Genomic DNA, 21,668 nt, shown 5'->3' on the forward strand with positions numbered 1-21,668 from the left:
TTTAGCAGTCTAGAAATTGCAATTTGCAAAAAGATTGGCTCTTGCCCCAAAGAATTTATAATCCTTAATTCAACACAATGGAGACGTCAAACAAAAGGGAACCAGAATTTTTTTTAATGTAATAACCAAGGTTGTTTTAAATTGAGGAGACCAACAGTCATTTAAAAAATTAAATAGTCCCAAAAGATTATTAATGGGAAATTTCCCTAGATATTATAGAAACATAAATGAGTAACTACCACATTGCCAGTAAGAGCAATATGCTAAGATGTAAATCAGACTATAGACATTTGGATTTTTTAAAATATTTTGATCAGTTGATATAGATTTGATCAACATATTCCTTTATATACTTATTCCTTTTCCGTTTGTTTTAATTCTTCTGATTCCTTCTTCCATAAAGCAAAGGAAACAATTTCTGGATCTAATAACAAAGTATGTAGTATTGTTAGTTCAATTTTTTAAAACGCATGCATTTTCCCCTCCCTTTATTACATTTTGTACAGAGAGATACTATAAATGTCTTGCTTGGAAATATTGGCATTTGGTGGGCTAATGCCTCTCACAGGTCTAGTTAACTTTGCTGTATTTAAACAGATTGGCAATTTAACACATTTCTCCAAGAGAACTTCTTCCAGTTTGTGAACCTGGTCTTTCATAGATAGAATAATCCTATCCAGAACAGGCCAATTAATCTACATACACCATGACTGACCTAAGGCAATATTCATAGAAAGTACTTTAGAAGTAGTTTCCTTGGTGTCTGAGGATCAAGAATGACAGATCTTGTCATTTTCTGCCTCAGTGCTCTATATATTCTTTGACACACTGGCAACTACCATTGACTCCTCTGTTTTGGATTATACTGACCTGTAAAAGTCCTGTTCTCCAATTTCTTGATTGTTATTCAAGAATATTGACTTTTATGCTCTCAAGTGTCATACTCCCCCTCCCTTTTATTCAATGTGTCCAATTTTAGAGACTCACTGCCTGGACATATCCCTGCAGTTTTTTTGGTGATTGAGGTAACATATGGTTTCTGTAACCTTTCATAAAAAAGAATTTGAGAATTCAAAGGACAACCTGAAAAAAAAATAAAGATGTTTAAAGAAAATATTTTAAGGGGATAGTAAATTGTAGAACTAACATATTACCAAAGGGTTGATGAGGCAGATTTCCCTTGTAAGAAGCCATGCTGATTCTTCCTTGCCTGAATTTTTCTTTCTTCTATACATTTATTTATTCTAGCTTTAGTTATATTTTCCAAATTTAACCAATTTAACTAGTCTGTAAAGTGTTGGCTTGCCCACACCCATTTCTTTATAAACAATTGGATTATGCAAACATTTCTTCCTCTCACTGATTGAATTTCAAGGGAGATATGTCTTTGCATTATAATCATAAATGGATGGTATATAGAACACCAGAGGTCTCCAAACTTTGCAACTTTCAGAGTGGATAGGGAATGGGGATTTTGCAGTATCCTTCCCCTGCCACACCCACTAAGCCACACCACACCACACCCACCAAGCCATGCCCACAGAACCGTTAGTATAAAAATTTGGATTTCACCACTGGTCCATTTGCAGTTATGAGGGTGATGAAAAACTAGCTTTGTGACCAATCTTTCCATTTACAATCTTCACAGGTCAGTAAAGCAAAGGAAAGCTAAAATACTGTAAGCAGTCAGTGTCACTAAACAACCGTTTTGCTTAATGACCAAACTGTTGGCTTTGCTTAATGACCAAACAGGTGGTTCCAATTGTGATTGCTAAGTGAGACTACCTATATGGGGATTATTTACATGATCAATAAAACATTGCAAAATAAAGTATCCTCAGATAGGCGGCCTTTTTTTAAAAAAAAATATCTGAAATTCATATACTGAATCACACACAAATGGTATCCAGTTATTGGAAATCAAATATTGATTATGCACGAAAACAAAGTTGGGATATGATGCTGAACAGAGCTGGGGGTAGAGTTAGTGGGTTTTCTCCAAGTGTGCAAGCCACATTCTTGGTTTTCTAAGCTTGGATTTAGGAGTAGGACTTCCTGTAGGTTGTGAATCTGACGGGGGAAGGATTCCTCCATTACTTCCCACCTACTATTCACCCATTAAAAGGGGAGTTATTGCTTCTAACTGTCTTGCCTCCTGAACGAGGGACACCTTCTGTCTTTCTCCAAGACCTTTTCTGATCATTCCCGCGTCCACGCACACGGGTTAGAAAGTTGAAGCACGCCACGCGGGGGAGACTTGTGTGCTCCGAAGGAGGCGGGGAGCCTCGGCATGCCCCCGTTACTCACGCGGGAGTTTCACGCATGCCGCAGCCCCCTCAGTCGGATAAGGCGGATCAGGTGAGAGGCCCCCTCCGTAGTCTTGGCGCCTCCAACCTCGCTTCTCCCTTAACGGCCGAGGGGGACTCCGGCGCCGCAGAGCAGGCGGAGGAGTTGTTCAAAGACCTCGAGGGGTGAGCTATAACTTGTGGAGCTGGAGAAAGAGAGGCGAGGGAGCCGCAGAAACAGCCGCTGGGGTCTCTGCCGGGCGTCCGGAGGAGGGCTTGGAGTCTCTCCGGCTCCCTGCCCACACCTGCCGTCGAGAGAAGCGGCGCGATCCATGCTACCTGCCCCGCCCCGGTTACCCCGAGGAGCCAGTCGGTCCCCTCCCCCGACCCGCTGAGTGGCTGCTGCGGCGAGTCGCGGCTCTGATAAAAGTTTTTGAGAGAAACCGAGCTTGACAATCGACGGCGAGGGGAGGGCGGGAGCAGAACGAAGCTTGCCGGCCCCGCAACCCTTTGCCTTGGGATGCGCCCTAGAGGCGCCGAAAACAGACGCCAACCCGGTAGGTCCGCGCCGGGAGACGGGGGGGAAACGGCGGCGTCCTTCTTGGGTCAGGAACTGGGGGTCGTCGGTTGGAGCCCGGTCGGTTCGAAGGTCCCTGAGACTCCCGGGGTGAGGGCGAGGGTAGAGTGGGGACAAAAGTCCCAAAATGAGTTTTTCGGGGATTTCGTCGCGGCAGTTCGTGGAAGGGAGCCTTCGCGGCTGCATTTGGGAGTCCGCTCGGCTCTCGTGCCAGGGCTAAGAGGGAGCGAGCTGTGCACACGCGCGGCCGGCAGCCTCTTCTCGCCTCCATCCCTACCTCGGGTGGTTTGTGCGCTCTCCGGTTGGAGGGTCGCTTTGGGGAGCAAAGGGAGTCCGGTCCCAGCCGGGATCACCCATGCGGACAAAACGGGACAACCCCGCCGGGTGCAGAGGGTAAGTATTGGTTGAGGAATAAACACGAGCGAATCCTGGAAACTTTCAAGGAGGGAGCTCCCAAATATTCCCCGCTTCAAAGGCGCTCCTCTTTGGGAGGGGGGCAACTTAGGTAGAAAATTCCCGACGCAACGCCGAGTATGCCTGTTCGGGTGTGTCGTAAGGGTCGGGGGCTCAGTAGTAAGTATCTTTAGTCAACCCCCTGCCAGGAATCCTAATTCTCATAGTCTCATAGTAAGAGCGAGCGGGCTTCCTCCATCTTGCACCCGGCCTGGAACCGGGCAGGGGCGTTCTCCCAGCATTATGAGTCTGTTACTATTTTGCTGTTGACAATTCACAAAGGGCAGATATCCATCTATGAGATTGGTATTATTTATTCCTTATGTCTATATGGCTGTATCAACAGGTGCTGTTGAACAATATACCAATAAGTAGAAACAATTTGGATTCTTTTATAAGTTAGGATGTGTCTAATGTACATATAGACATAATTACATTTGATTTACAGAGAGAGAATGAATGAGCCTCCACTGTAAATTCAGCTCAGAACTTTATGGCTTTTAAAAACCTAGCAAATGGATACGGTCTGACTTTCGGTGAGCTGCAACTCACTTCACCCGGTGCTTTCGCTGCTGCAGTTTCTGCACCTGTTTTCTATCCTCGCCCCGTATTGTTTCTGCAGGCTCTGCTGTGTCTTGTTACTTTAGTAGTACTCCAACGCTGGCTGCCCTCAGCCTTTGGTCTCCTGTCTGTGGCCTGGCCTGGCTTAGTTCATTAATTACCTAACACTTGGCAGAACTTCCACTTAATTAATACTAATGACAATCTGCTGCATGTGCAGAAGAAAAGGTGGCTGCGGGGAGAGCGTGCCCAGTGCTTGAGCAAACAATATTTAGCAAAGAGAGTGTCCCATGTGAACTCTTACACAAAGATGGGAATAGGGAAAGTGGGGGAGGGGGGATTAACCATCTCCCTTCTAATCAAGGAGCAACATCCATTTCAGGTGATTCAGTCTAAAATTTCTAGATACATGATGTAATCTCACAACATCCCCTGGTAAAATTAAGAAGGATCCTAAGATAGTATCCTTGAGGTGTTTGGGTTCACATTCAAATTAGAGGTGTTAGAAATAATTTTGCAGTGGCAATAAATTCCTGGCCCATCTAAAGATTGGTGTTTGAGAGTGGATCTTCTGCTGGGTTTACTGTCAATATTATTCTTATCAATATACCATTTCATGCAAAACTAATGTGTCAGGAGTATCACATAATAATTTTTGGTACTCTTTGCAGCAAGATAATGGAATGATAGCAAAATCCTAACCAAGTTGGTAGCTGATGTTTTTTGGCACTGTTGGGTTAGCTGTTCTCCTCTGGTGACATCCTTAGTGAGAACAAGACTGGAGTTTATGGGGATCTGATCATAGGGATATTTCAGTGTATCATTTCTTCATTGTCAGGTAAAGTCAAGACTTAACAGCAAGTTTATCAACTTTTTGAGCCATTGCATGAAGAGCAGACTTTTTTTTTTTTTTGCCCCCAGAATTAGTTCTGACCTCTGAACTTTAGTCCAGACAAGAGTGAGAAGGTTTAGGTCATAAGCCTATATTTTTGCTAGACTTGTTTTCTTCTTTTCAACTGTGACAACATTTTCATTCTTTTTAGCAAATTCTTAGAAAAGCTGCCTTTGAGCCAATAGTTCCCTTTTAATCTATTGTTTGATTCTCTAATATGAAATGGAGCACTGACATGACCTTAAAATGCCTTGAAAGACTTTTTCCTATTTCTCAAAAATCCAGTTTCCAGTCCCTGCCCTTCTGTCCCAATGTAGTATGGCCTGGACATTTTGTGTCTGCATTTATGTTATATACCAATGTCTTTCAAAAGGGAAAAATAGAACAAAATTGTGGAAAGGTCTAGAGTGTTAATGATAAAGCTGTACAGTAATACACAGCAAATAAATTATACAGTAATATAAATATTCATATTATTTGTGAAAAAAGTATATTAGATTAATCTGATAGGTATGCCACTTTTTAAAGGACTTTTAATTATTTGAAAACTGTTATATTTGACATAGAGAACAGTTAGCACCAGGGCTTCCACATCTGGGATGTAACAAGTTAGAATTCTCTCTCTGTATATATATTCTAGTAGCATCTGGATTTTACAGCCCATATCAGTAGCCCTAATAGCCCAAAGAATATATCTGTACTGTGTTAACATCCCACAGTAGGAACCAGCCTTCCCAATCTGGTGCCCTTGCCAGTACACTAGACTACAACTCCCATTCTCCATAGCCAGTTTTGCATTCTAGTTCTCTGTACCTCATAGCTTTAAATGGGTAAGAGGAGATGCATGTATCAAAACTGCAGAAAAAGAGGCTGCAGAAGACGGTTACAGACAGATTCCAAGCTGCACGTTGCCACTGAAATTATAAACATTTCTTCTTATCTCTTCTCTAACTTGAACTGCTCTATCTCTGCTTTACATGCTCCTTTTTACTGAAAGATGTCTAATATGGTTTGTAAATTTCCCATAATCTTTGTTTTCCTTATCTTGAGTATAATTCATTAAAACCTCCATGACTTGGAAGTTGGAAGAGATCACTACTGTTTTTGTTATAAACATAGCGAAGAATCTGTTCTGTGCACGTACAGAATGATCCCGGTTGTAACAGAGAAAGGTTATGCATTATGAGGTCATCCATGTTCTCATTTAATATAACTGAACTCATATTAGAACATTGTTGTTATGATACTTCCTCATGTCCCAATTAGCATGAACCTGAGAGTAAACCTGGGAATTAGGGATGAAACAGAATTAGCTTTTCTGTTCTCTGCCTGACTCTTTCCCAGTATTTAATTTATAATTAATTACATTTTTTTTATAATTAAATACTGAATTTAATCAGATCTGGAAGCTTTCACTGGTTCTTTCTGTATGTGCTTAGTGATAAAGTTTTCTAATTTTTAAAAAACACGAATCCCATCTATTGAAGTATATATGAGATATGATACAGTAGTTCTCCTTATTAGAGGCAGTTTATTGCATCTGCGGTGAGTTTTAGAGATAGTTAAATGGTTGTGCAGCTGCTCCACTGTGTGGCCAAATCAAGATTATTAATCCCCTAGTATTTCCACAGTACTCATGATATTTTGCCATGCCATCAAAAATGCTTGATCATTGGTCTTACACCACCATAATAAAATCTTAGCTTGGGCTGGAAAACTTTGCTTGTCTTAAAAAGCATAGTTACCTGACTTCACCACTGTTCCATTACACACTGAGAAGAAGGAGCAGATTCATTCAATTCAGAAATAGGCATACTTCCCAACATTGCATTAGAATCTGCGGCCTGATCAGAACAAGTTGCAACTCAAAGGAAGTACTGAACAATCTTTTTATATGTTTACTTAGAAGAAAGTAACCCTTTGTGCAGTGGGGCTTCCAGCAAAACATGCCTGTGATTCCAATTGAGCAGAGCAATCCTATATTTAGAGCATTTTGTGGTTCCACCACTAGAAAAAGCACAGGGGCTCCTTCGCTTGCACACCTGCAGAACATAATAAGTGTAATAGGAGCACCAGGGGATGTCCTTCCTGTATCTTTCCTGTTGTTGTTTTCTCTCAGGGGAAAAAAATGTTTCATTTGGTTTGGCACATTGTAAGAGGTTAGAAGTCTTTGGCTGTGTCCCTAACCACAGCCTATTTGGTGCATTCTGGGTTCTTACTAAGGTCAGGACAGCCAGTTATTAAGTCTCAGGACAGCCAGCTATTAAGTCTAGGTGGGAGTAGGAGAAATATTAGTTTCCCCCTATGAAATTGAGGATAAAAACAAAGTACCCTATGCCACTGAGAACAGCACTTAAAGTCCCAACCCAGTTCTTCAGCTGGGTTGGCTGTGATTATAGGAACTCTAGTTAAGCAGATAAGGAGTGTGCAGTACTCTAGGCTCAAGAGACAGAGAGCAATTCCACTTTCGTGTTTGTATATGGAGATCCAAAGATAATGATGAAAGAGAGGAAGGAGGGGGGGGGTTTCTTCCATTGCTTTTTCATATTTATTTTTTATCTTTACACTTTTCATACCATCAGTTGCAAGTAAAGAGATATCTATGCATCAATTCCAAAGCTGGCATTCATTACCCTTAATTTGGAAGCATTTGGTGAGAATGCAAATGTTATCATACTTACAGATCCAAGCTTGCCGTTGATCTTGAATGCCTGTAAGACATCACACCCTTGTTGTCAGAGAATCCAAGGGGTTCTGCAGTGATTGGGAAGAGAATTGTGACTTCAACCTCTCTCCCCTTCAGAGAAAGATCTGGTGCTCCTATAGGATATCATTTGAGAAGGCTTTTAATGGGTAATTGTTTCTCGAAAATGTTCCAGTATTTGTGGGAGCAACATTTTTACTACTGAGGTCCACTGTCCTTTGCAATAACACTAACCAATAAAATTAATCCTAAATCTTATTTGGAGTTCCTCACAAAATCTGATTAGGGAGTTGCTGCTTTCAATGCCCCACAAGAAAAAAATCAAACTCTTCCCAAATTACACTGACCCGGGATGCAGCAAGAAGAAAGTTGTAAGGGGGAGGAGAGAAAATCCAATGAACATTCTGTCCCACTGCAGCTTCTGAAAAGCTTGGCTGTGTGCCACAGTGGACTGGGCTTAAAAAATAGATAGGGTTGCCCAGTTCTTGTTTCCTGTCTGTCTGTCTACCTGTCTCATTCAATCTGTTTTATGTAGCAGACTAGGAGAGACTGGTTTTATCAGAGGTTTCATTTGTTTGCTTAGGCCAAGGGTCACACAAAATTTGAAGTTACCAAATGGCCCACTCTCTCACTAAGATCTAGTTTTTTTTCCCTTTGACAAATTGAATGAATTAATATTGACAAGTATTTATTTTGTACATTTCTACTTCTTCAAGTAGAACTAAGAGGTACAGTACATATGATTCATCTCTCTTTTTATATACCTAACATCTGTGATGTAAACTACAAGTAATCCTTGTTTAATGATTGCCTTAGTTAGCAGCCATTCACAACAGTGATGAAAATAGAACTTTATACCAATCCTCACATTTTTGACCTTCACAGGTCTGTAAATCAAAGGAAAGCTGAAGTAAGTTCATAAGCACAGTTGTGGTTACATGTTTATGGAAATTCTCAGCCATCCAGGTCATGGTTTTCTCAAAGGTGCTTTTTCCAAAAAAGCTGGACTTTGTTTTTCCTTGAAGAAGTCTTGGTTTTCATCCAAGAAGCTTCTTCAGTCAAAACTGAAGAACTGAAGAAGCTTCTTGGATGAGAAGCAAGACGTCTTCAAGGAAAAACTAAGTCCAGTTGCCTTTTAGAAAAAGCATCTTTGGGACAGTTGTGGTTACATTTGGCTTAACAACCAAATTGCTGTTCTCAATTTTGGTCACTAAACAAGAATTAACTGAAATAGAATTAACTGCACAAGTAAGCTTCCTGACTGGGTATTTTTGTACCAGAATCTTCCAGGCTGCATCCTTACTTTTGGCTGTGCTTCTTATAGATGCGGCAGATAAAGTTTAGCCCCAAATTGTCTACTTTTGTGCAGTGAATAACAACATACTTTAGGATTTGAGCCCTAACATTGACAAATACCCTCTGGAGCTAACTTGCAACAAACCTAGTGGCACACCTGCTTTGGATGTGTACTTCTTCTTCATTGGTGGGGATAGCCAACTGGTTACTTTTGATTGCTATCCCTTTCTTTGTCAAAGGCCCAAGGAGCGACTGCTGAGCTACTGCCACAGGGCTACATGGTTCCCTGGAAAGCCTTGGAGCAATGGGAGGCCCCAAGCAGGGTCCTTTGGATCCCATCTCATCCTCTCCACAGTGCCCTTTGTGCCTCAGTTCCAGGCTGGGTTGTGTCAACAGAGTGATTGCAAAGAGTTCTGTTTGAACAGGCCTTACTCACCATGAGACTTTGCAGCTTGGGAAGCAGCCTCAGAATAACAACTCCTGTTGTGTCACCAATCCCTGACCTACCCGGTTGGATGACAGCCATCATCAGCACTTCCTCCAATAAAGTCAAACTGATGGGACTAGTTTTGCATCGGAATGACAGAGTTGTGACTTCCCCTTTCTATCTCTGATGGTTTCCTCCCATCTGATAAGATTACAGTAAGGGCTGTAAGATTAGTGCTTTGGTTTAGAAAAAGATTCGGAAGCAATCTTTGAACACGAGCATGTGCAAATGTGTCACCTCCCTACCCTACCCCCATGAGTGCTGGTGACTATAGCTCTTCTTAATGGGAGTATTGTCTTCCCTAGGCAAAATAGCAGTGGATCTTCTCTCCATGCCACCGAGTTGTTGATTTTGAGGGGGGGAAAAAGAAAAAGCAACGGGAACTGGAGTGCAATATAATATTCGGACAAAAGCTATGTGACCCATGAGCTCAGGGAACTGCCAAGATGTGCGCCATCCAGGCATCCTTCTGCAACTCATGACGTTGGAGCCAGTGCTCACTACAGGATACCTGGCTGGGATAGCCGGCCAGGCCTTGGCACGCGAACTCTCGTTAACCAGCTCTTCACCAGCTGTGCTGGCCAGTCTACCCATGTTCTTCAGCCTCAGCAAGCTGTCTTGTTGGAAAGGTGCAGCTGGTTCTTCAGCAGCTAAATCAATCATTGATCCTGAACTCATAGAATTGGAAGGTTCCAAAAAACTCAGATCAGAATTGACAGGCCTTCAGCGATGTTCCATATCTTGATCTTAAATATGGACCAGACTGAGTTGATCTAGAGACAAGATTCCCACAGTGTATAAGATCAGGAGAAAAGTTACTTGTGCTACAAGACAGGCGAACAGAATTGGAATTGGAGACTAAAACTGTGATAGTACCAAGCACCATTCAGATGAGAAGTTATTGTTAGCAACCTTCCTCTAACACCTTCCATATGCATGGACTTCATAGGATTCCTTCAGCAAAATGACCATTACTTTGAATTTAGGGAGTTAAAAGCTCACATATCTGGAGGAGCCTAGATTGGGAAATACAGTGTGTACAGGGTCTCCCCTCTGACTCTTCATTACAGTGATCAATGTGGGCAAATTCCAAACTCAATTAATTCTTATTCTTGGACTCCCATCATATATCCAGGAAATATACTCTTGGTTTGCATAAGTGGGATAAAATAGCAGAGCAGAAAAGCTAGAATCTAGGAAGAGCATCTCTTCTGGAGAATATCTCAGTATCACTTTTTCACTGCCTTCCTATTCTCTGTAGTTGCTAAAGCAACATCAGCCATTTGTGCTAGCATTTTAAAAAGATGCAGGCATATGAGAAGTTTGTTCCTCCATCCCAAAATAGATACTATTATCCATCTGCATTTGCTCTCTGTCCAGATTGTCTTTTTTTATCCTATTTTGCTTCCAGCCGAGTGCCAGCTTTTCCTATCTTCCACAGTCAGGCAGTTTTCCATCATTGTATTACAATATAAGGTAGGGACTGATAAGTGATTATGAAGAAGCTCCTCCCCCTACATTACCTTCCAAATAACAGAGCCCATTGGAATGAGCTGTTAAAATCTGAAAATTTCAGACAACCCTAAAGAGCTCCTATGAAACCTATGAAATGCCATTAGCATCATGGTAAAAATTATTGCGAAAAAGATTGCCTAGTGTCTGTCTTCTTTGGGCTAATCATTCCCGCATCCTGACATTTGGGTAATACTGAAAAATGAAACCATTAGATTTTCTGTGGCTATTTTACGCACAGATATAGGAAAAGGACTGGGTCGAAGAGATTGCCCATCTGGCCATGGGGTTGTAGAGCTGTCTCAATTGATCCATTGTCATTTTTTCAGCCTGTTGTTTTCATCCAGCAACCTGCCAGCAAGACTAGTGAAGGAGAAAGAAAATCAGAATTAAGGAGCAAGAGCTGAGGTGGAAAAGCAAGTGAGAAGAGCAGAGAGGGGGCAGCTGTTGAACACCTGCCAATGATGGATCTAATGAACTTCCCCTTAAGGAGGTTAGCTAAAGGTATTGGATCTCTACTGTTGGGAAAAAGCCAACCCCACACACCTCATCGCATCAGTTCCTCCTCAGGGCTTCCCTTCGTTCCCAGCCAAGCAAGGAAGCTCCTGCTGGGTTGGATTGTAGCTTCCATGCCAACCCAGCCATGGAGTATGTGCCATTAACGCACTAGGGGCTAATCCCTTAGCGTCTTAACAAGAGAGGACACACCCCCTTCCTCCTAGTCCTACAATCTTTATCTTGAGTGCTGAAGATCAAGTGTTAAGTGAAATGTTGGCACCTGTGTGTCGTTGCATGTGTGTTTGCATATATGTGAGAAAGAGCAAGAGAAGAATCAAAGTGGGAAGCAGCTCTGATCTTGTCTGCAAGTGCTGTCATCCTTCCATAGCATGGGTAATGGTGGATGGTGCAGTATAGCTAGTCCTCGACTTACAATAGTTCATTTAGTGACCATTCAAAGATACAGCATCACTGAAAAAAATGACTTATGACAATTTTCCACACTTAAAACTAATGGTGGGATTCAGCTGGTTCACAGCCGTTCGGTAGAACCGATACCTAATTTTTTGCTGAGTTTGGCGAACCGGTTAGATCTCCTTCAAGGTGGAGTGGGGGGAACCTCCCCAAAAGTCCAAGAGAGGAGCGACGGAAACTGATCACGTCACTCAGGCAAAAACTGTCTCAGGCGGCGGGGCTGGGGCCTGAGAATAACATGGCAGCCCAGGGCCAAAGCGCCGGAAGAGCGCCAGAGGGTCAGCGAAGATTCTGAAGCAGATGGGTGTCCTGCCTGAAGTGCCCATGCTGGCTGCCCCTTCCTGGCCAGAGCTGGAATGCCATCACGTTTAAGTGCCGGTAGATGCCAGCCTTCCCTCCAGTGAGCCTGGGCAACTCCTGGAGATGGACAAGGCTGTTTCAGCGCCTGGTGCCCAGATGCCCTCGCTTCCTCCAAGCATTTCTTTGCCTACCTGATTTCCAGCTATGTTGTGTTTCTTTGTTGCATTTCTCACTGTCGTGTGCAGAGAACAAAAGTTTGTGGGACTAAAAAAAAAAAAAAGTTCAATCAATTCCAACTTCTCACACAAAAAAAATGATCTTGTGAAGTTGGAATTGATTGATTGAACTTTTTTTTTTTTTAAGTCCCACAAACTTTTGTTTCCCTCACACAACAGCGAGAAACATGACGGTGCTGCGTTGCAATGGAGAAATGGGCAATGGAGCAGTTGGCACGAGAGAACAAGGAGGCTGCTTTCCTTCTTTCTTCTTCCTCTCCTCCTTCTTCCCTTGTGCCGGCTGCTCCATTTCCTGTTTCTCCATTGCAGCACAGCACCCAGGATCCACTTTGGGGGGTAATTTAGTAACCGGTTCATCCAGGGTCAGATTGGCTGTCGCGGGAGGCTCATTCTGCATGTGCAGCGTGCTGGAGGAGAGGGTTGGGCCACGCCTCCCATGACGGCCAACCTGACCCTGGGCGAATCGGTTGTTAAATTATTTGAATCCCATCACTGTTTACAACCGTTATAGTGTCCTCATGGTCTTGTGATTTACATTTGGATGTTTGACAACTGACTCACATTTATGACAGTTGCAGTGTCCAAGAATCATATAATAACCTTTTGTGACCTTCTGACAAGCAGAGACAATGAGGGAACCAGACTTAACAAATGTGGCAAGAAAAGTTGTAAAATGTGTCAAAACTCATTTAACAAATTTCTCACTTAACAACATAAATTCTGGGCTCAATTGTGGTCGTACGTTGAGGACTATCTGTAGTTCATTTAGTGACCAAAGTTATGACTTTTTTTCACACTTGCATCTGTTGCAGCATCCCCACAGTCAGGTGATCAAAATTCAGACCCTTGAAACTGACTCATATAGATGACGGCTGCAGTGTCCCAGGGTCATATGATCACCTTTTGAGACCTTCCAACAAGACAACCCTAACGGCTTCCTGCAACACTCTGCCAGCCAAAACAGGGCACACGGGGCCCCCGTGCCCCATTTTCGGTCTAGGCAACCAAAACATTTTGGCCAGCAGGGTGCTGCAGGAGGCATCCATCCCGTCTCTCCCCACATCCTCTGCCTGGCCCGCAGAGGAGAACTACAATGCTGATCCAGCCCTCAAAGAAATCCAGTTTGACGCCCTGCTGTAGGCCTTTTATAAAGATATGAAGACTTGGTTGTTTGCCCAGGTTTGGGGCCCCAGTGTGTAAAGAGGCCAATTTCCTGACTAACATCCGTAGTAACCGTTTTACTTCGTGCCATGGATATTTATTCTGTACTGTTTTAATAGTTTTAATAGTTTTTACATCTTATGATGTATGCTGCCCAGAGTCCCTTGATTAGAGAGGAATCTATAGAAATCAAGTAAATAAATATGTACTCAGAGGAGGGCTATAAGATGAAAATCTTTATTTTTCCATTATCTCTTTGCAAAGGTCTGTTCCAAAAGAATTGACTAGAATGGCTGTTCTGTGTGCACCTATGTTTAAGTAAGCAACATCGACATTCAGGGTAAACATGAATGGGATCAAGCTGTACTTATGTTACTGAAAGAGGGGAGAGTGATATCCTCTTAAATCTGAACCACACTTCTTAATAAAATAAATATGAACCTACAAATATCAAAGACAGCTGACTCTGAAATTGAAGCATCCAGCAAAGAAGATACTGATCTGTATATTCTGTCTGTCTGTCTATCTGACTGACTGTATCTCTCTCCCTCTCTCCCTCCCTCCCCACTTGTCTGTCTGTCTGTCTGTCCGTCCATCCATCCATCTATCTATCTTTTATCTATCCATCCATCCATCCATCCATCCATCCAATCTATCTTTTATCTCTACCCTATTCTTTATGGCATGCAAAGGTGACAAATCATGAAAGGTTTAATTCAACTGACAGTCACAAGAACCAATGGCATTTACTAGAGAGCCCTTCAAAAACCCAAATGAGAAGCTGCTAATATTTAAGATAAGTGTTAATTAAAACTAGTCTGTAATCATAAGATTAATAAATACTTTGATAACAACTTGGCAGAAAAATCCTATGTAGGATGTGAAACCCCACCACTAAAATAATAGCAATGGCATAACATTTTGCCACAGACGGAAAAACTTATTAAAACACAAATTATGAAATTACAGAATAAATTACAAGAACAGCATTAAATCAGTGATAAACCCTTTTAAACTCAATAAAAGGTTACTTCTGGAAAGTCATGTGTAGGATTGTACTGCTCATGTACCATTTCTGATTGCCATTCTACATTCTGTTGCTATGGAGCATGGAGTTAATTTGGAGTTTTTACTCTCTTCATTTCTTCTTTGTTATCATTTTTTAAAATAATAGTTTTTCCAGGATCCTAAGGTCTCCCTTTTGTTATCAGTGATGGAATTCACTCTCTGTTCCAAAGAAGTGGCAGAGGTTACATTTTTACCACTGTAATGGACAGTGGTAAAAATGGACTTCTACTCTATAGAAAAATCTAGTAATACAAAATATATTAAATAATGATACTAACTCACATTCCAGGTTGTATCCCTCTAGCAGGCAGCAGCCAATAGAGTGAGAATAGAAAAAGTTGAGTGTGATGATACCATACCATTACACCATTCTTGTATTACTAAAAGGTTATGGGGTAGTGAAAGAAGATGTATAAAATAGCCACAGATTCCCACTTCTTGCTGTAGCCTTATTTCTGCATTACTCTAGGATAGTTCTGAAAAATACTATATGGCGATTAATGGAGAAAAGGTCTCTCCTTGACTTTAAACCAGCGAACTAAAATGGAACTTCAATGTACAGCAATAATAACACCATATATTTGTCCACCAAATGTTTTAAGTCAGGACTGGACTGCCATTTTCAGGGTCAGAGCTGCACTTTAGTATCTTCAAAATCTTTGGATTCCTGAAAATTTCAGGAGGGGTCATACAGATGCTGTGATTAGACCATTTTTTTCAAGAAGAAATTAAGGCGAAAAAAGCCTTAAGTCTTAACATGCTTATATTGCCCCGTAATAAACATGTTTATTATACTCCTTCCTCCAATCAAAAGTTTGATAGCACTACCAAAAATCAGTGATTTCTATGTCCAATTTTGGCCAGGGTAATTTGGTGACACTCTTGAGGAGTGCAAATTGGGATTCACCATGCCCCATTTGTGTGGCTTTGAAATGCTGTCCTAAGCCAAGAATGAGAAACCCAACAGCTTGGAGCTAGCGATTTCAGCTACTCCAAAATATACCCTTGGTACGCAGAATCTCTTCTAGGAGAGAGGAATGCTGCCTAACTTTCCTTTGTTTCTTTCCTGTAACCAAATCTATTTAAATGCCACAAATTGTACAGGGATTCCTGCTTGTTAAGTTTGACTCTGGGGCAGAGGTGAAATCTACTTACCTTCCCTACCGGTTTGGAAGCGCACGCGCCCTGCACGTGTGCTCGCTTCACTTACGCTCACGCAAACTTCACATGCATGCGCAGACCCTTCTGCGCATGCACAGAGGGTAAAAAACAGGTTACTTCCTGGTTAAAACCAAGTAACAACGACCGGGCAGGTGGGCGGAGCCTCATGCTGACGTCGCTACCAGTTCTCCGAACCACCCGCCACCATCGCTACTGGTTCGGCCAAACCGGTCCAAACCAGTAGCATTTCACCCTGTTCTGTTATTTTTGGAACTGTAAATGGCTCTAGACAGAGATGAAAATAGAGACATCCTGAAGGATCTGAGATAAATCTTAATATGAGTAGTATGTAATAGTAGCAGCAAGGAATAATTCTATATTTTTTATTTATTTTATTTTATTTTATTTTGAATTTGTATACCGCCCTTCTCCCTGAGGACTCAGGGCGGTGAACAGCCAAGTAAAAACATCAAGTACAAATATTAAAATACAGTTAAAAATATACATATATAAAGACCACTGGGAACCAGTGTAGCTTATTGATAACATCCCATTCCCTCCACAGATTGATTGATTGATTGATTGATTGATTGATTGATTGATTAATTGATTGATTGGTTCAATTTATATGCCACCCTTCTCCGGAGACTCAGGGCGGCTTACAATGCGTTAAGCAATAGCCTTCATACTTTTGTATATACCTGCTTAGTAGGGCTTTCTGCCCCTCCTAAGCGGTGTTCTTTTTTATACAAAGTCATCTTATTGCCCCCACAATCCGGGTCCTCATTTTACCTACCTCAGAAGGATGGAAGGCTGAGTCAACCTTGAGCCATTATTTCCTTAATGTAAGACCTAAGATCTACTGGGTTCATTCTAGCTCCTTCTGACACAAAAAGTATTGCTTTCTATATATATATATATGACTGCAATGACCATCATTTTCTTTTGATGGTCTTCTTTTGATCATTTTTTTTTAGTATAGGGGTCCCCCACCCCCTGTCCCCTTCCTCTGAAACAATGGCAGCAGAGGTCAGAATCAGTAGGCTTTACTGTAAGAGGCCAAGAAATTTTATCCTGGTTAGGATTAACAGAGAGGTTCTATTTTCACAGTTAGGTTCTAACTCAACTTTATTATTAGCATTGAAAAACAAATTTCTTCAAGATCATCGTGGATGATGAGGTTTCACCCAGTGATGTACCCAGAGTTCGCTTAATCATGTTTTGATCTCTAATCCTTGTTTTACGCACATGCCTATCTTGCGATACATTGCTAAAATGTACAATGGGGCTAATAATATATTGCTTATGTAATCATCACTAAACGCCATCTCTTTGGGATGGTCTAATAATGAATTGCTGCCATGGTCAGAGCAAGTAGTCTTCAAGATCTCTTCCAACCCATGATTTTATAATTTATTCAGAAAGGAATCCCAGAGTAACCAAGCATGCTCTCAAATGGAGGGTTGTTACTATTGCCAACAATAGTTGTTCTACTGTAAAATAAAATTCATCCCATACATTTCAGAAGGGTAAAAAAAGGGAGTCCCTGCGGATTTTACTTTGCTAGTCATTACCGATTATAGGGGGCAGTGCTCATCCAGTGAGCCAGTGCTGTCCAAAGCTGTTTCCCCAGTCATGCAGCCAGCATGATGTCAATATTTCAGAAGTGTAGTGATTTATTTGATTGTATATTGACTATTTATCAGAGAAGGGAAAATTGTATAATACAGGCCATGGATAGCATCCATTTTTTTAATGCCCCCAAGCAGTCCATCCATACCACACCAAAATCGATAGATAAGACCTTCAACAAGAACAGTCTTAATTTTTTTTTAAAAGGACAAAATAGAGATGTAATGCATTATCAAAATTTAGTGCACTGGTTTTGCCCATTAATCACCTAGTAAACCCCCCTTTAAAAAGATCCAAAAAATTCAGTTCTGGCTTCAGGAATTATAGTGTATCACCCAGTAGGACCTTGTAAGCCATGGATTCCACTTCATCTCCAAATTTTGAAAAGTAAAATTAGAGCCTCTGGCCATGAGGGTTGCCTGCTTTTGTTATTTATCATCCAGATGTTTTAGTGTAGTGAGCAGTGCTATTCTTGTCCTTTCCTTCATTCTTTATTCACGGCCTTATATATTCTCCTGGAACTATGAATCAGAAACCTTCTTAAGATTATTTAGGCCTGTGCTATGATCTGGGCACATGTTTATATTTATAGTTCTTGGACTACTAAACACCCTTGATTTTTATTAACTATCAGGAGTTCCAACAATAGGCTTCTCAGTTACCCACCCACCTACCCAGTACCAACAGATTGATTTACCTTGCAAAAGTGAGTCAAAAATTGGTGAGTCTATATTCAAGTTAAGTAGAGGAAGTATGAATTAAGGCTTTTTCTATCTACAAAGGCAGCTGTACTGTGATACATTTTACTCTGTGCCTAAAAATAACATTTCAACCAATGCATCTCCAGTCTCTCTCTGGTCTCTTGAATGGATAGAATCCAGAGCTCTCTGTCTGATAGGAACCAGACATGTAGGTCAAGCCTCCCTCCAGATGGTTCATTAAATTAAATGAGGCTAAAAGACATTAGAAGCAAAGGTAACTGAAACTGAGTTGCAGGATAGTCACACATTTAAATCTGGACCATGAAGTAATAATTCCAAAGATATGCATGCAGTTCTCTTTCTTGAACTCTGCAATTCTCTGGATCTAATATGGGCACTTGTAGTTCAGAATCTTGCACAGAGTTCTGACAAATACGCAGAAAAGAGTTGCTCCTAAAATAAACCTCATTTCTATAACTTCTTTATTTCTCTCCCCTAAAAGTTATCGTTCTGCTCTCCCTTCCTCCCTTTTCAGTAAAATTGTAGAATGGCACTGACCCATTTCAAGCCACATAATAACCATTTATTTAGAGGGTTTCTTTCATTTAGTAATAACTCCTCCATCCCCAGTTTGTGTCTTTAGGCTCTTCCACATGATCACAGTTCAAAGATGCTCCACTAACTATTTTTAGAAGATATCTCAGGATGCAGCATTGTCTTATTCCCACCTTGGAGGTAGTCCTTTTATCTGTAGCTGTTCCAATTTTAAGTTTCCCCAGCACAAGTCTTGGCATACAAATGATTTATGACTTCTCATTCATGATCTCTGGGAGCAATATGCTGACATTGTAAACTGCTCAGAGAGTGCTGTAAAGCACCATGGAGCGGTATATAAGTCTAAGAACTATTGCTATCTCATCAATGAGAAGATAGGGACTAGCATCTGCTACGTTCCTCTTAGCTATTTGAGGTTGCTAAGGTGCATCTCTCCCTCTCCATCATTAATTACAACCCTCAATGGCCCTTTTGGCTTGGCTGTAAAAAAAAAAAAAAAAAAAAAAACCACCCAAGAAAAACATACAAGTGCATTTGCCGTGATTGTCTGCATTTTTGCAGCCCAAATAGGGATAACCCAAGTGATAACACTCTTTATATACCTTTAATGGATGTCATAACGAAAAAACGATTTGAGACCTATTTAAGGTACAAAATAATGCAATTGCCTTCCAGGCAGACAGATAGATCCTGTTTGAGTGTTAAGGGGATAAAATTCATAATAAGAATATCTTAACTGTGGAACCAGTTACCCAGAGAGGTTGTGGGCACTCATTCATTGGACGTATTCAAGCAGAAAATAGATAGCCATCTGTCGAGAAATTGTAATTAGGACTCTTGTGCTCAGCAGGGGATCGGACTTGATGGCCTAAATGGTCTCTTCCAACTCTGTAATTCTGTGATTCTGAGCTTGTCATGACAGAAACTTTCATGGGTTGCCTTTCACTTCATCAAATGAAACTGAGGAAGTGGACTCACATCCATTAAACATTATGCCCTAAATGTGTCAGTCTACAAAGGCCCATAAGACTCCTTTTTGTTGTTGTTTGTGCAACAGGGCAGCAGAGCTACCTACAATTCTCTGGATAGGTTCAAACACAGGGAAGAAAACCATCTCTCAGGGATGCACTAATCTGGATTTCTGCATAGAGTTGGGGACTGTGTTTGATGGTCAAAATAATTCTATGAGGATCAATAACCCAACTTGTTAGTCACTAGCAATCTTTGCTGGAAAGTTACACTGGATAACGAGATTTTACGTGAAGTTTCCTGTCTCCAAATATCTTGTTTAGGCAGGAATGTAGTTGCAATTGTCAAATATTATCAGCTTCGTCACAAACGTGTATAAAACCTGGTCCGAAAGGAGAAATCCTATTAGGAATTATTGGCTATTATTGTGCTTTCATTTAAATTATACTCTTTATACTTTAATTACTGCCATTAAAGGTTCTTCTGGAATATCAAGATTTTGCTGCATTCCTGCAGTTTTCTGAATATCACTTGATGGAAGGAAACGGCCTAATTTAAAACGTTAAAAGAGTTTAAGATTCAAGGATCCGATAATTGGCTAATTTGCTGAAACAAATACATAGAAAAGATTGAAACAGATGGAAAGAAAGCCTTTGTGTTTCATGTTATGTATTGTTTCATAGGTGGATACATTATGATAATGAAACATGATGCACTAAAGAATTTAAGTGGCTTTAATCTGTTAAACCTTTTGCTTATTAAGGATGAAGTTGGAATGCTCATCTAGTGTAGTTCAATTTATTGAGAATCTGTTTTCAGTTGAAATTTCCAGCGTTTGTGGAGTAATGCAGGGTTTTTTTTTCTCCTTGAGGGTTCTTTCCCGTTTTAATTGATAAGCAAAAAGTAATTGTAGTCTTACAATTGTATTTTATAATCTTGCAAGACAGATTGAACACTGAAAACATGAGTTTTCCTTTCCTAACCCGCTGAGCTTATGTCATGAATCAGTAAATTTGGGTGCTGTAGAGAATCAGTTTTAGGAAGTCCTTGATACTTTCTTCCCAGGGGCCAGGGTCATTAGCCTGCACAACAGGGTCATTACTCATTAGAGCACGTTTACTAAGCATGGAGAAGAGAGGCCACTCCAGCTGGGAGAACACGTTTCCAATTATTGTGATTGAGCTGAGCATAATCAACGGTGTGTCTTCTTTGCCTTCTTCCCAAGGCAGACTCCAGAAACCATTAGGAGGGCCTGAGCAGTAATGCAGCTTGGGTGAGACTACTTGAATGTGTCTGGTACAAAGAAACTAGCTTTTGACCAGAAAATCCCTGCCCAGCAGAGATGGGCGGGAGCAGGAAGAGGCCCTTTAAGTTCATGGACTGGGCCAGAAAAGTAGCATGTCCAGCTGGGCTAAGGGACATCAAGAAGCACAAACTGAATTATTTCTAGGAAGGGCAAATTTAGAGCAGAGGTTTTCTTTTTTTGGAAGAATCTGCAGCTCCCAGGATAGTGTGTGACTGGGCTTCCTTGGAGGGTACTTCTCTGCCAGCAATACAATAAAAAAATAAACTCTTCCAGTGGAAAGGTAAATAGCTGACGAAGAATAAAATTAGTCTGTCCTCCCAATGCATGCATATACCAATATCTCTGCAAATTCCAGCAACCCGAGAGCTCTTAAATTCTCCTGGGTGTGGAATTGGAGACCATTGCCAGATATTGCAAAAGGGCTTCTTCCTTCACAACAAGGAAGTCTGCATTAAAGTTTGATAGCAGTACCAAAGGGGCAGTTTCCAGTAGTGAAGGAGGTGGCTCTTTCTTATCATTCTGGCTTTGGAGATATAATTGTCAGAGGGGGAAATTTGCCTGTGGAGTTCACAGTCCAAGAAACCTGAGCCAAGGTGAGCAGAGGCTGTACAGCCTCTTTCCAATTAAGGGACACATCTATTTGTCTCTTATTTTAATATGGAGAAAGTTCATCCCAACAGAATGGACAGCTCTTCATGCTGCTAGCTTCCTCCAGCCTCTCTGATTAATGAGCTTTCTAGCTCTCAGGCAGCAGCAGTTAGACACTATTCAAAGGAAACATGATTTTCCCAAGGATAAGAATAACTTAATTTGATGAATAAATAAATAATAAATAAATAA

The 21,668-nt window shown here is 41.2% G+C and overlaps 1 protein-coding gene across 2 annotated transcripts in view; it reads left to right on the forward strand.

Moving 5' to 3' along the window:
- The first annotated feature begins 2,048 nt into the window (after nucleotides 1-2,048).
- GCGR (glucagon receptor) overlaps nucleotides 2,049-21,668 on the forward strand; it is a 43,635-nt gene continuing 24,015 nt past the window's right edge. The window contains exon 1 of one of the 2 annotated variants that reach the window (XM_034412880.2): nucleotides 2,049-2,842. The gene's annotated coding sequence lies outside the window, so the exon portion shown is untranslated. The remainder of the gene's footprint in view (nucleotides 2,843-21,668) is intronic. The other variant, XM_034412881.3, reaches the window with a different exon arrangement.

Source organism: Pantherophis guttatus, chromosome 2 (genome assembly GCF_059756535.1).
Source record: "Pantherophis guttatus breed Tessera chromosome 2, ASM5975653v1, whole genome shotgun sequence".
In the NCBI taxonomy this organism is placed as follows: Eukaryota; Metazoa; Chordata; class Lepidosauria; order Squamata; family Colubridae; genus Pantherophis; species Pantherophis guttatus.